At 42.0% G+C, this 11978-nt stretch overlaps 2 non-coding genes across 2 annotated transcripts; one reads left to right on the forward strand and one right to left on the reverse strand.

The window, feature by feature from the left end:
- Positions 1–7227: 7227 nt before the first annotated feature.
- Positions 7228–7300, forward strand: TRNAK-UUU. Its single transcript has one exon. It is a non-coding gene; the product is annotated as a tRNA-Lys (tRNA).
- Positions 7301–7558: 258 nt separating this feature from the next.
- Positions 7559–7631, reverse strand: TRNAK-UUU. Its single transcript has one exon. It is a non-coding gene; the product is annotated as a tRNA-Lys (tRNA).
- Between the last annotated feature and the right edge of the window lie 4347 nt (positions 7632–11978).

The raw sequence follows: 11978 nt of genomic DNA on the forward strand, positions 1-11978 counted from the left end.
AATTACTGTAAAACACTTGCACATCCCTGCCATTTCCTGTCTCTTGTCCACCTTCCTGTCTCTTAAATATGCTGATCTGACTTAGTTTTGTTCATTTTCTCAGCTTATTTTTCTTGTTTTGTGAGGTCATATTATTTATAGTCTTTTGTTTTACTTCTATATAATAGTCTTATGAAGGTTGTCTGTGGTCCTTAAAAAAATTCACATTTACTAAATTCCCTATCAAGTCAGTCAACAAACATTAATTAAGTGCATACTATGTTCTAAACACATTCCTTGCCCTCACACACCCAGTTGAAATAGCAGTTGGAGAAAACAATCTGCCTTGATAATGCTGACATTCTAACAGAAGAGATAACATGCAAACACAACTACGTGTATGCAAGACATATACAGAGAGCTGTGGGCTCTTCTACCTAGCATATGCTGGACTAGACTACCCCCCTCCTCCAGATGTTGCACCCCCTCATTTCTGTTTTATGGGATTAGACTTTGCCACTTCAAAGTTTGACATGAATGATGATGTTGTGGCTCTCTGTTGACCTGGCTCCAGAACATGCAAAGCTGACTTTGCAGGAGTCAGTGCCCTTTGGCTCTCCTCTCCATCGTTGGGTGCCCCAGACACTAGGGTATGATGGTGGGTATGGGTCAGAAAGATAGCTATGTGGGGGGATGAGGTCCAGAGCAAAAGAAGTACTCTGATCCTGAAGTACCCTATTGAGCATAGTGCTTCTGCTAGTTGAGATGATACAGAAAAGATCTGGCACCATACTTTCTACAAAGACTCCTATTTAACTCTTGAAGAGTATCTTGCATTGCTCACAGAAGCTACCCTGAGCCCCAAAGCCAAAAGAGAAAAGATGATGCAGATCATATCTGAGATCTTCCACACCCCACCCTTGTATGTTGTCATCCAAGCTCCTGATGTCCCTGTATGCTTCTGGTTGTGCTGTTGGCAATATAAATGGACTCTGGTATGATCAACACTGTGCCCATTTATGAAAGTATTGCCCTTCCCCATGCCAACCTCCATCCAGATCTGTCTAGCCATGACCTGACAGACCAGCTCATGAAGATCTTAAGAGAGGCTACAGCCTTATTACCACAGCTGAGAGAGAAATTGTACGTGATATCAAGAAGCTTTGTTACATTGTCCTAGACTTTGAACAGAAAAAGGCTATTGCTGCATCTAGTTCTCTGGAAAAGAGCTATGAGCTCACAGATAGTTAAGTTTTCACTTTGGCAATGAGACATTCAAACTGCTTTCCAACTGTCCTTTTTTTTTGCATCTGGTCTCAACTCCACAGAGAAAAATACTCCCCCCACTCTAGGGGAACAAGATGTCCCCCAGCTGAGGACCCCTGCTTTCCATCTTTCTCTTATGTGCTGTCTTCCCTTATTAGATTGTAAGTTCCTTGAGGGCAGGAACTTTTTTTTTTCTTATTTATATCCCCAGTGCTTAGCAAAGTGCCTGGCACATAGTAGGCCCTCAATAAATATTTTTTAATTGAGTCAAGTTGAATTTTAAATATAGAATCCTGTAATTTCCATGAAACTACCTTCAACTCATTGGTGGAGTGGGATGTTGACATCCGTAGGGATCTGTGCACCGATATTATTTTGTCTGGTGGTACTGCCATGTACGTAAGCATTGCTACCAGGATGCAAAAACATTACATTCTTAGATCCCAGAGCAATGAAAATAATAATCACTACCTCAGTTAAGCAAAAGTACTCTGGTTGAATTGGAGGCTCTTTTCTGGACCTCCTAACCACCTTATAACCCATGTGGATCAGCAAGCAAGAAGATAATGAACCTGGGTCCTCTACTGTCCACCACAAATGCTTCTCAGTCGACCGTTGTTGATTTTTTTCTTTTTTTGCAAAAGGGTCTTATGTGATAATTACCCCCCAAAAGAGGGGAGATTAGCATGTTTGTTTGGTTTTTTGTCTTTGTTTCTTTCTTTTTTTGGTCCTTGACTCATGATTTAAAAACTAGAATGTTGAAGGTGATTAGCAGTTTAAGTAAATTAGTGGCAAGCACCGCCCCCCCACCAAAGTTCTATAGTTCATCTGACTGAACATTTTTTTAAAAAGAGTCATTCCAAATATTGCATAATACATTGTTAGAGGGAGTTATTTGCTTCTATGAAGGCTGCTCTGTTCTATAAAAAGAGTTAATTACATCAATCCAAAAGATAGAGGGGGAGGGACAGGTAGTAGTGTTGCTTATAGGTAAATTATGTAATCCAAAAAAAACATTTTCAAAACAGATTCTGCCTTCATATTTGTTCCTTTCTTTAAAAAACATTTGTCAGAGCCTATAATGGCCCTCTCCTTCCTCTCACTGCCCCCAATATAGTTGTACATGAAGGCTTCTCATGGCTTCCCCAGGAGTTTAATGAGCTTGGTGCTGGTATTTGGGGGAGCTTTACCCGCACACTGACTCAAGACATAAAATGAAGCTGCATACATTAAAGAAAAAAAGACACATACACACGCGTGGAGGGAGAGAGGGGGAGAGAGAGAGAGATTATGGAAGGTAATCTCAGAGTGAAGGCTCTAGCAGTAGGGATGGGGTGGGGGGATGGAACAGAGAACATCTTCCTGCAGAAGGTCTAATTTGAGATGAGTCTGGAGAGAATACAGTAACTCTTTTTTTTGTTTGTTTTTACTTTTTTATTGATATATTTTTTTTTAAGTCTAATGCTTAAGACTCTCCACAATCCATTTCCCACCTATCACTCCAGTTCAATTTCATACTACTTCTCCTCCTCCCCCACCTCCACTTTGACTCAGTCTGTATTTTAGCCAAGTGGGCCCTCTGGCTATTCACAATACAGAGCCTTCCATCTCCTCTTTCTGTTGAATGAATGCCTTTGTAAAGATGGTCCACCATGCTTGAAGTCCACTTCCCATTTCACCTTCTCCTCTTAGAAAGACTCATTTGAGAAAATCTTTCCTATCTCTTTGTACTGGATCCCTCCTCAAATGATTATGCATTTACTTTACATGTAACCAAGGGACTGGCCAATGAGAGCCCATTCTTATGAGCATGTACATCGCCCTCTGCCTGTTGTAATCTCCCATGTAGGTTTTGGAGCATGTGCAGGTATTTTATGACTATTTCCTGTCCATTTAACATGTGATGAAGAAAAAGGCCTCTTCAATTGCCTACTGAGCCAGAACTGAGCATGCATGCAAAAGACTCCAACTGAGTCAACCAATAATATAGGGGAGGTAGTAAATGTAATGAGTGAAAGATATTGGGGAGAACATGCCTGAATGAGCACTCGGTCCAATAGCATTACAAAAGAAACCCTGGCTGCTCCTTAGGGAAACCCTTAGAAGCTTGAAGGGGAACATGTAGCCTAGCCTTGCTCTGAGGAATCTGACTCATCAGTTTGAGTGAGAATTGGGTTAGGGTGAGTCTATAAAGGCTACATGTAAAGTCTTATCTCGGATAAATATCAGGCCCTTCATATTTGCACGAATCCCTGGAGAGGTTTTCTGCTCAGGACTTCTATTACTGTATTCCCTAATTTTCTGAACCCACTAGAAGATGCTTGGCACGTTTTTTTTTTCTTTCATTTTATATTATCACTGTGAAGTCACTTTTTTACAATGCGTTTTCTTTACGAGCCAGACTGGTTCCTTTTGAGATGACTTTTGCATAGTTAAATGTTTAAAGGAAGGGAAAAAGGGAATAAGTATTTATGCAACACCTGCTATGTGCCAAGCCCAGTGCTAAGTGCTTTACAAATATTATCTCATTTGATATTCAAAGACTGATACTTGCTGTATTATTAAATCCTTTAAGAATGTTCATATTGAGGCTAATATGAGAAATATGTCCTCTTCAAAATACTGTCTTCAAGAATATAATTGAATATACAGAAGAAAACAAATTCAGGAGGGGACACAACCAGATTGCTTTTGTTACTACTCTGTTGAATTTAACATGCAATTTTAAAAACTACAGCTAGTAGGAATTTATAATTTCATATACCATCCTCTTTTTTTTGTTGTTCTTTGTATAATGAACTGTTTGGGTTTATTGATAATCGTTAAGTTAATTAGAAGATGCTCCATGTAGTGAGCTCTAAGCAACATTATAAAAATGAAATTAGTCATATCTGAACTGCCAGGAAACTAGGGCAGCAGCTACAGTGATCTGAGAGTTTCAGTCATTTTATTATTAGCTGTCTGCAGGTAGTCAGATCATTTCCTGGATAATACCAACAATATTGGGGAGTGGGGAGAGACAGACAGAGAGAGAGACAGACAGACAGAGAGAGAGACAGACAGAGAGAGAGAGAGACAGAGAGAAAGAGAAAGAGAGAGAGACAGAGACAGAGAGAGAGAGACAGAGAGAAAATAAAGATAAAATACACTTTGTTCTAGCAGCAGAGTATGGCATCCACCTGACCTCTTTAAAGAAGCTATTGAGGACAAAATGGACAAAAGTAAAGACACAGACTCTGGCTCTCATTTGCTTTGCAAAGATCAATAGATGTAAGGAAGTTTGAGAAGAGGCTGGAGGAGCCCAGGAGCAGCCACCTTAACCAGTAAGCATTTCTTGCCAGTCAGAAACATGGTAGCTGAAAAGCTCATTTGCAAAAGATTATGAAAGAGATTCTATCTGAAAAACAATTTGGAGCTATGCTGTGAAATTTTTGTGTTTTATCCTGGAGACGATGGGAGTCATTGCAGATGGGGGTGGGAGTGAAGGGTAGATCTGGCTTTAGAAATACCAGATTGCCAGCTGTGAGGAGGATAGATGAGTGAGAGGAGCGATCTGCAAGCTGGAAACGGGAGGCTGTTGCAATAGTCCAGGTTACAGGTAGTGCGAAAACAGAGAAGAGACCGGAGAGGTGTATCGGAGGGGTGTGGGGGAAACTGTGTGACAACTGATTATATATGTGGGAGGTGGAGATGAGGGAAAGAGAAGACTCAAATACAAGGAGAGTCAACTCCAAGGCTGCACGCAGACCTGGGTGCCCTGAAAGACGGGACACACTCAACAGAAATTAGGAAGTTTGGAGGAAATAAGGAGTCGTTTTAAATGAGTTGAGTTTCTGATACCTACTGGATACCCAGGTTATTTTATTGTTTTGTCTCTTTGTCGATACATAGGGGTTTCTTGACGGAGATACTAAAGGAGTTTGCCACTTCCGTCTGCAGTGTGTTCCCATTTTACAGACGAGGAAACTGAAGCAAATGGAATTACATGACTTTGTCCAGGGTCACACAGCTAGTATATGTCTGAAGCTGGATTTGAACTCAGATCTTCCTGACTCCAGGTCCTGTGCTGATATCCAGGTGGAAATGTGCAACATCAGTTGGTCATGTTAAATTTAGGTTTCTATATAGTCTAAAGACATTGTGGTTCTTAGCCCTCTACTCCATTATAATCATTTTTGGAAGTGGAAAGGGGTGGGGGGGGGGGTTGAGAAAGGACATACAACTGAGGGACATTTTGTATTTAATTTATGGCTAAAAAACCCTATCACCTGATGACCAGCCTTTAGTAGTTAGTTAAATTGGTGCCACACTGGACACTAATACATTAAGCAGCCCATACTAACCCATCTCTACCTTCTAAGGACCTGACAACACTCTGACCTTCTAGCATAGCCTCTGAGAATCCAGGGTTGCCTGCACGAATCATTCAGGTAGAATTTTTCTAGGGGTCCCAACAATTAAAATATAGCTTGCTTGTTGCTTCTTCCTCATGGAGACATTTTTTTTTTTAATAAATAGAAAAGAACAGAAAGAAGGCCAGGGAAGCAGGCCAGTTTTTTTTTTAAACATAGAGGTTGATCTATTAAATACTTTAAAAAGAGAAACAAGTTGTTCAGTAATAGAGATCTGTAGTTTCATGTACAATTCTCTCTCTCTCTCTCTTTCTCTCTTCCTTTTCTACTATCTACATTAAAATGCCCATTCAATTGCATGTTAAGACTTATCTTCCCTAGTTCAAATCTAGTTCAGGCACTTTCTTAGTTGCGTGGCTCTGGGCAGGTCCTTTAACGCTATTTGCCTCAGTTTCCTCATTTGTAAAATGAACTGGAGAAGGAAATGGTAAACCACTCCAATATCTTTGCCAAGAAAGCCCCAAATGGGGTCACAGAAAGTCGGACAGGACTGAAAAAGGAATGAACAACAAACAAGGTCAGAATAAAAATATAAATGAATTTTCTTGTCATCCTTCCAAACTGCTTTTAAAGCTTGTAAGGTCAGTCAGTCAATAACCATTTATTAAGCTTTTGCTAAGTGCCAGTCGCTGCACTAAGCTTTGGGGATAAAAGAAAGTCAAAGGACAGTCCCGGCTCTCAGGAAGGGACAACATGCAAGCAATTACGTACATTGGAGGCAATGCATTAAGACAGTAGCTACAGCGACCTCAAGGTTTGCTCTCTGAATATTTTGTATTTTCATTTTGTCATTTCTGATGACCATCAAACCCATCTGTGGAGCCGGTCTTGCCAGTAACAACTTGCCTAGGAAAAAAATGACAGTAAGCTTTGCTGGATTTATTTTGATCCCAGTTTCTACCCAGCTATCCAGTCATCTTTGCATTCATAGTAATTAATAAAAAATGATAAACGTTAGCATTAAGCTAGGCTTTAAGGTTTGCAAAGAGCTTTACACATGTGATCTCACGTAACAATTTGCATGAAGTTCATTCACCTACTAGGCTTGGCCCCCATCACCCTGGAACCAAGCACGTCTCCTCTTTCCTCATTGCTAGAGAGGCTTTATCTGTGTGTCAAAATGATACACTGAGAAAGGAAAATTTGTTTTTAGTAAATTGACATATTTTACAAAAAACATAGAAGTGTTTGCCTTAGGGTAGAAGGTAGAGGAACTGGGGTGAGAGGAAGATGCAAATCTAAGTCTAAATTCAGCTCTGAAAATGTTCATCTTTATGTGTAGTTTTCTTTCGTTTTCTGGCATCCCTTTGATTTCAAGGAGTTTAGTTTCAAATGCTTTCATTGGCTGCTGACCAAACAGGAAATGTGAATGGGACTGAAGAATCCAGGTCTAATTTTTTTAAAAATTAGAATTCTATTGTTTCTTTCGAATAACAAAAAGAAAGGCGCTCTGTTAGTTCTTGCTCTGCAATAGAAACATATTCTACAAGTTAAAATTTAAGAACAAATCGTAACCATTTGTCCATTAGAAATATAACAAGTAAGCTGCAGATGAGCACGTTTTCAGAGCGCCCGGATAGCTCAGTCGGTAGAGCATCAGACTTTTAATCTGAGGGTCCAGGGTTCAAGTCCCTGTTCGGGCGTGGGATTTTTGATTTGCAAAATTTTCTGAAAACATCTGCTGTACTACCACTTGTCAAACTAATAGAAACTAGTAGCCATATTTTGGACCAGCATTTAAGAACTCCCTCAGAACCGTAGAGAATAGACAAGGCGTCACGCCGTCTTGGGGAAGCCAGTATTTTGCAGGAAGAGCAGCAAACATTTCCTCAAACTAGGAGTTTCGTTTCTCAAATTGCTTAATTAAAAAAGAGGAAGCTTTTAAAATTAGAAAAAACGATCGCCCGAACAGGGACTTGAACCCTGGACCCTCAGATTAAAAGTCTGATGCTCTACCGACTGAGCTATCCGGGCTCCTGGTAGGAAGCTACGGCGCTGCCCCCTCTATAGGAAGTGTAAAGGTCGCGTGTGTTTGTGTGTGCGTGTATGTGTGTCTCTTTCTTTCTCTCTCTCCACCCTCTTTGATTTTGCAATGTTTTCGCAATACCAGAAGAAACTCAAAGCTTGCACCCTGAAACCCAGATAGAAGACGCTCGCCTTTCTCCCTTCCCCAGCCTTGCAGCTCATGCACAACCCCTGTGTATTTAGTTCCTCATTTGTCTACTTGGTGCTAGCATCTGTCTGATAGACCACGTGTCCTTATTTTTGCCTCGAAAAACACGGTCCTGGCGAGCACAGGCAGGGCCCGCGGCATGGCACTGCACAGAGCTGTTACCCTGCGCGTGGCGGGGCCTGCGGAGGCTGCGGAGCTTGGGGGAGGGACAGGGGAGGAGGGAGGGGGAGGGAAGAGAAAGAGGGGGAAGACGACGAGGAAAGAGGAGGTGGGGAATGGGAAAGGGGAGAGGAGAGGAAGGAGGGGCAGGAGGAGGAGGAAGGGGGAGACAAGAAAGGGGGGAGGAGGAGAAGGAGGGGGGAGGAGGGGAAAGAAGGGGGAGGAGGAGGGGGGAAAGGGTGAGGACAGAGAAGAAAGAGGAGGGGGGAAGGGGAGGAAGAATAGGAAAGAGGAGGGGAAAGAAAAAGAGGGGAGGAGGGGGAAAAAGAAGGGGAGGACGGCGAGGAAAGAAGAGGGGGGAATGGGGGAAGGCGAGAGGAGGGGAAGGGAAAGGAGGGGAAGAGAAGAAAGGAGCAGAAGGGGACGTGAAGAAGGAAAGAGCGGGAGGATACAGAGGAATGAGGGGGAGGAAGTGGGAGAAGAGAGAAGGTGGAAGGGAGGAAAGGGGGGAAGAGAAGGGGGGGTAGGGAAAAGAAAGGGGGAGAGGAGGGGGAGGAGTAGAGGGAGGAGGGGGAGGGGGAGGAGGAGGAGAAGAAATTAGCAACTGAAGGAGCTAAAAAAGTTTGGAGTGTGAAAACCCTTCCAAAGTAGAGAGGACAGATCAGCCTGTCAGTCAATGAGCATTTATTAGGCACCGACTGCACTAGGTATAAGAGCCAGGGATACATAGGAAAGTAAAAGTATAGTCCCTGTTCTCAGTCTAATGGGGGGGACACAACTGCAACCCATTATGCACTAACCAGATACAGTTGGAGCTCATCCACGTGGGGAAGGTGCTAGCATTGAAGGGTACCAGCAAAGGCCTCCTGCTGAAGGTGGGGAGGATGCTCAGTTTTCAGCATGTGGACAGATCCTCTCCTGTGGGCAGCTGGAAGGGCAAGGTCCCAGATCCTCAGGTGCCATCTCCTCCAGTGAGCCTTTCCTATTCTCCCCTAGCTCTTAGTACTCTTTCTCCCAACTCAAATCGTGTTGTATTCATCTATCGGTCAGTCGACATTTATTAAGTGCTTGCTACGTCTCAAGCATCGTGCTGAGTACTGGGGACAGAAAGGACAAACAGCAACTATGACCGAAGTCCCTACTCTGCAAGAGCTCGGTCTGGTGAGAGAGACATGAAAGCAACTAAGGACAAGGTCGCTATGTCCTCCCATCCCCCGGGCTTGGTTGTGTGACTGTGGGCATCTTGCTGAACTTGACTTTTCTCGTCTGTACAATGAGGATGAGGCTACCCCCAGTAACTAACTCATGCGGCAGGGGTGAAGATCAGATGAGATTACTTGTCTAACACTGTGAGCCGCTGCTGAGCCCAGGGGCTCGCGGGACACTCCCATGCCCTCATTCTAAGGGGACCCTATCCACTCTGGACCCATGGACAGGACCAGCATTGAGTCTAGTCTTAGGGCATCCTAGCCTCTAATGAAAGGTGAGGATAGGCTACTTTTTACTTCTTCAGCTTTTTAAACTCCCATCCCATTGCTGTGGGGGTAAATTATTATATAATATAGCTAGATCATATATGTTTATATATGATATATCATATATAAAGCTTAGGTTTTTTTCTCAAGCCTACAGCTAGAAATAGTAGCCAGAAAGGAAGAAACTCGAAGGCTAGGGGTCACTTTTTTTAAAATAAATCATCAGCTCTTCCTATTCACGGCTCAATAAAATCTTTTACCACCCTTCCTTGTCATTTCAAAGAGCCAAGCCCAGTACTGAGTCAGGCCCACGTGGTCAGCATGAATCAGAAAAGGTCAGCTTCGGGCATAGTCTATTTAACCCTTATTCTATATGTAAAGCACTTAATTTTTTTTAATTTATGAAATAAAACAAGCATTTTCACAATATAGCATATTTTTAAAAAGATGATCGCACACAAAACTGCAAATCTATTATATACAATGTGCTATTCCTACTAAGCACTTTCCCCCTCATTTTATTTTATTTTGCAACTAACAATCACTTATTTTCTCTCCCTCCAACCACCCCCCATTTAAAAGAAAAAAAAACTTTTATAATTGATATAATACATTAAAATATAGTAAATTAAATGTAAATAAGTCAAATAAAGCAGATTCCCACATTGGCCATGTCCAAAAAATATGTATCAGCCTGAATCTATCGCATCTCCGTCAGGAGATAGGCAATATGTTTTTTTCATGAGTTTTCTGGAACTGTATGCAGTTGGTCAGAGTTCTTGAGATTTTCTTTTTTTCCTAATTTTTAAAAAGTAACAACAACAAAAAGTCTTTTTTTCTTCCCATCCCTCCCCCCAAATGAAAAAGAAAGGGAAAAAAATTTCTTATAACAATTACGTATAGTCAGGCGAAGAAATAAATTCTCACAGTGAATATGTCAAAAGATATAGCTCAATCTGTACCCTAAATCCATGACTTCTGGTAGGTAATATGTTTCACCTGCGCTTCTTCAGATGGCTAATCTCACCCATTGTATTCTGAGTCTGATTAATTTTTGTTTCAGAGGTAAACATTATGTGACTGTCCTAAGAAATCTACTCAGTTCTCAGTTCTTTACCTGCTGCATTGAACTGAACCTATAGGTATGACACAAAGTTGGGAAGGTGCTACAGAATCAGAGATTAAAAATATTCCCATAAACTGAGATGATGGACTAAAGCCAATTTGATTCAACACACAAGCATTAGATGCCTCCTGTGTGCAGAGCAATGTGCAAGGTATACCCTAGGGCACATCTCTGGATTTTATTTTCATGACCTATTCCCTATTCCTGGTATGCTTTCCCTCTTTATCGCCACCTCCTGGCTTCCCTGGGTTCCTTCAAGTCCCAGCTAAAATCCCACCTGCAAGAAGCCTTTTCTGATCTTCCTCAATGCTAATGCCTTCCCTCTGTCGATTATCTCTATTTTATCCTATATATCTTGTTTGTTCGTAGTTGTCTGCATGCTGTGTGCCCCATTAGATTATGAACTTCTGAGGAACAGGGACTGTCTTTTGCCTTCATTATAACCCCAGTGCTTAGCTCAGTGCCTGGGACATAATAGGTGCTTAACAAATGCTTATTGACAGACAGTGGTCTGTTTTATACCCTCAGGGAGGTTTTGGTTTAGTTGAAGGATCATTTAAAAGATTTTTTTTCTCAATCACCCCCCTCCTCCATTCCCCTCCATCACACAAGCCAATTATCAAATCCTGTCGAATATCTAGTTCCTTTTCTCTATTTACATTATTACCACTGGGTTTCAGGTCCTCATCTCCTCTCACCTGGGCTATTATAATAACCTCCTAACTGGTCTCTCTGGTTTTTCCTATCTGTGTCTGTGTTGGTAAGCAAAATGGGCTCTTAGCACTCAGTTCAACCAAGTGCCCTTGAAGAGTTTGGCTTTTGTTTCCTTTGGTTAATTCAGTGTATTTCATTGTGTCTTACTAGGTGCTGAGCCCCAGGCCCAAACCCCTATTAGGTGCTAAGCCTATGTAGGTGTGAAGCTCCCAGGGTACTAAGGGGAGATGCTAACTCAAGAGCCAATCATAGGAGCCTAAGTTCTGGTCATTCAGATGACATTTGATGACGTCTGAAATGGTATAAGAAGAGAAGACAGAGCTCTCACTCTTGGTGGTGTGGAGACTCCAGGCAGCTGTAGCTAAGAGCCCTCCAGCTTGTAACCCAGATGCTGGGATTTTGTTAAACTCTGGTAACTATGTATTGGGATTTGAATCAGACAAGGTCTGTCTGTTGATGTTTGTACTTTGTATTTTGCTCTGAAGTTCAGGGTGCTGGTTTTTTCCCCTGAACTAAGTGAGTGATATTTATATGCTGGATTAAAATAACCTTGTTAACCCCTTAACGTTACTTTCCTTAGTAAAGCAGATCAAAAGAACCAGGGCTTTTGCAGCATGCTGGTAGTGTTCTTGTTGTTGGGCTGGTGCTGGTCTTTCACTCCCACAATAGCTGCT

The sequence above is a fragment of the Trichosurus vulpecula genome, chromosome 4 (genome assembly GCF_011100635.1).
Source record: "Trichosurus vulpecula isolate mTriVul1 chromosome 4, mTriVul1.pri, whole genome shotgun sequence".
Lineage (NCBI taxonomy): Eukaryota > Metazoa > Chordata > Mammalia > Diprotodontia > Phalangeridae > Trichosurus > Trichosurus vulpecula.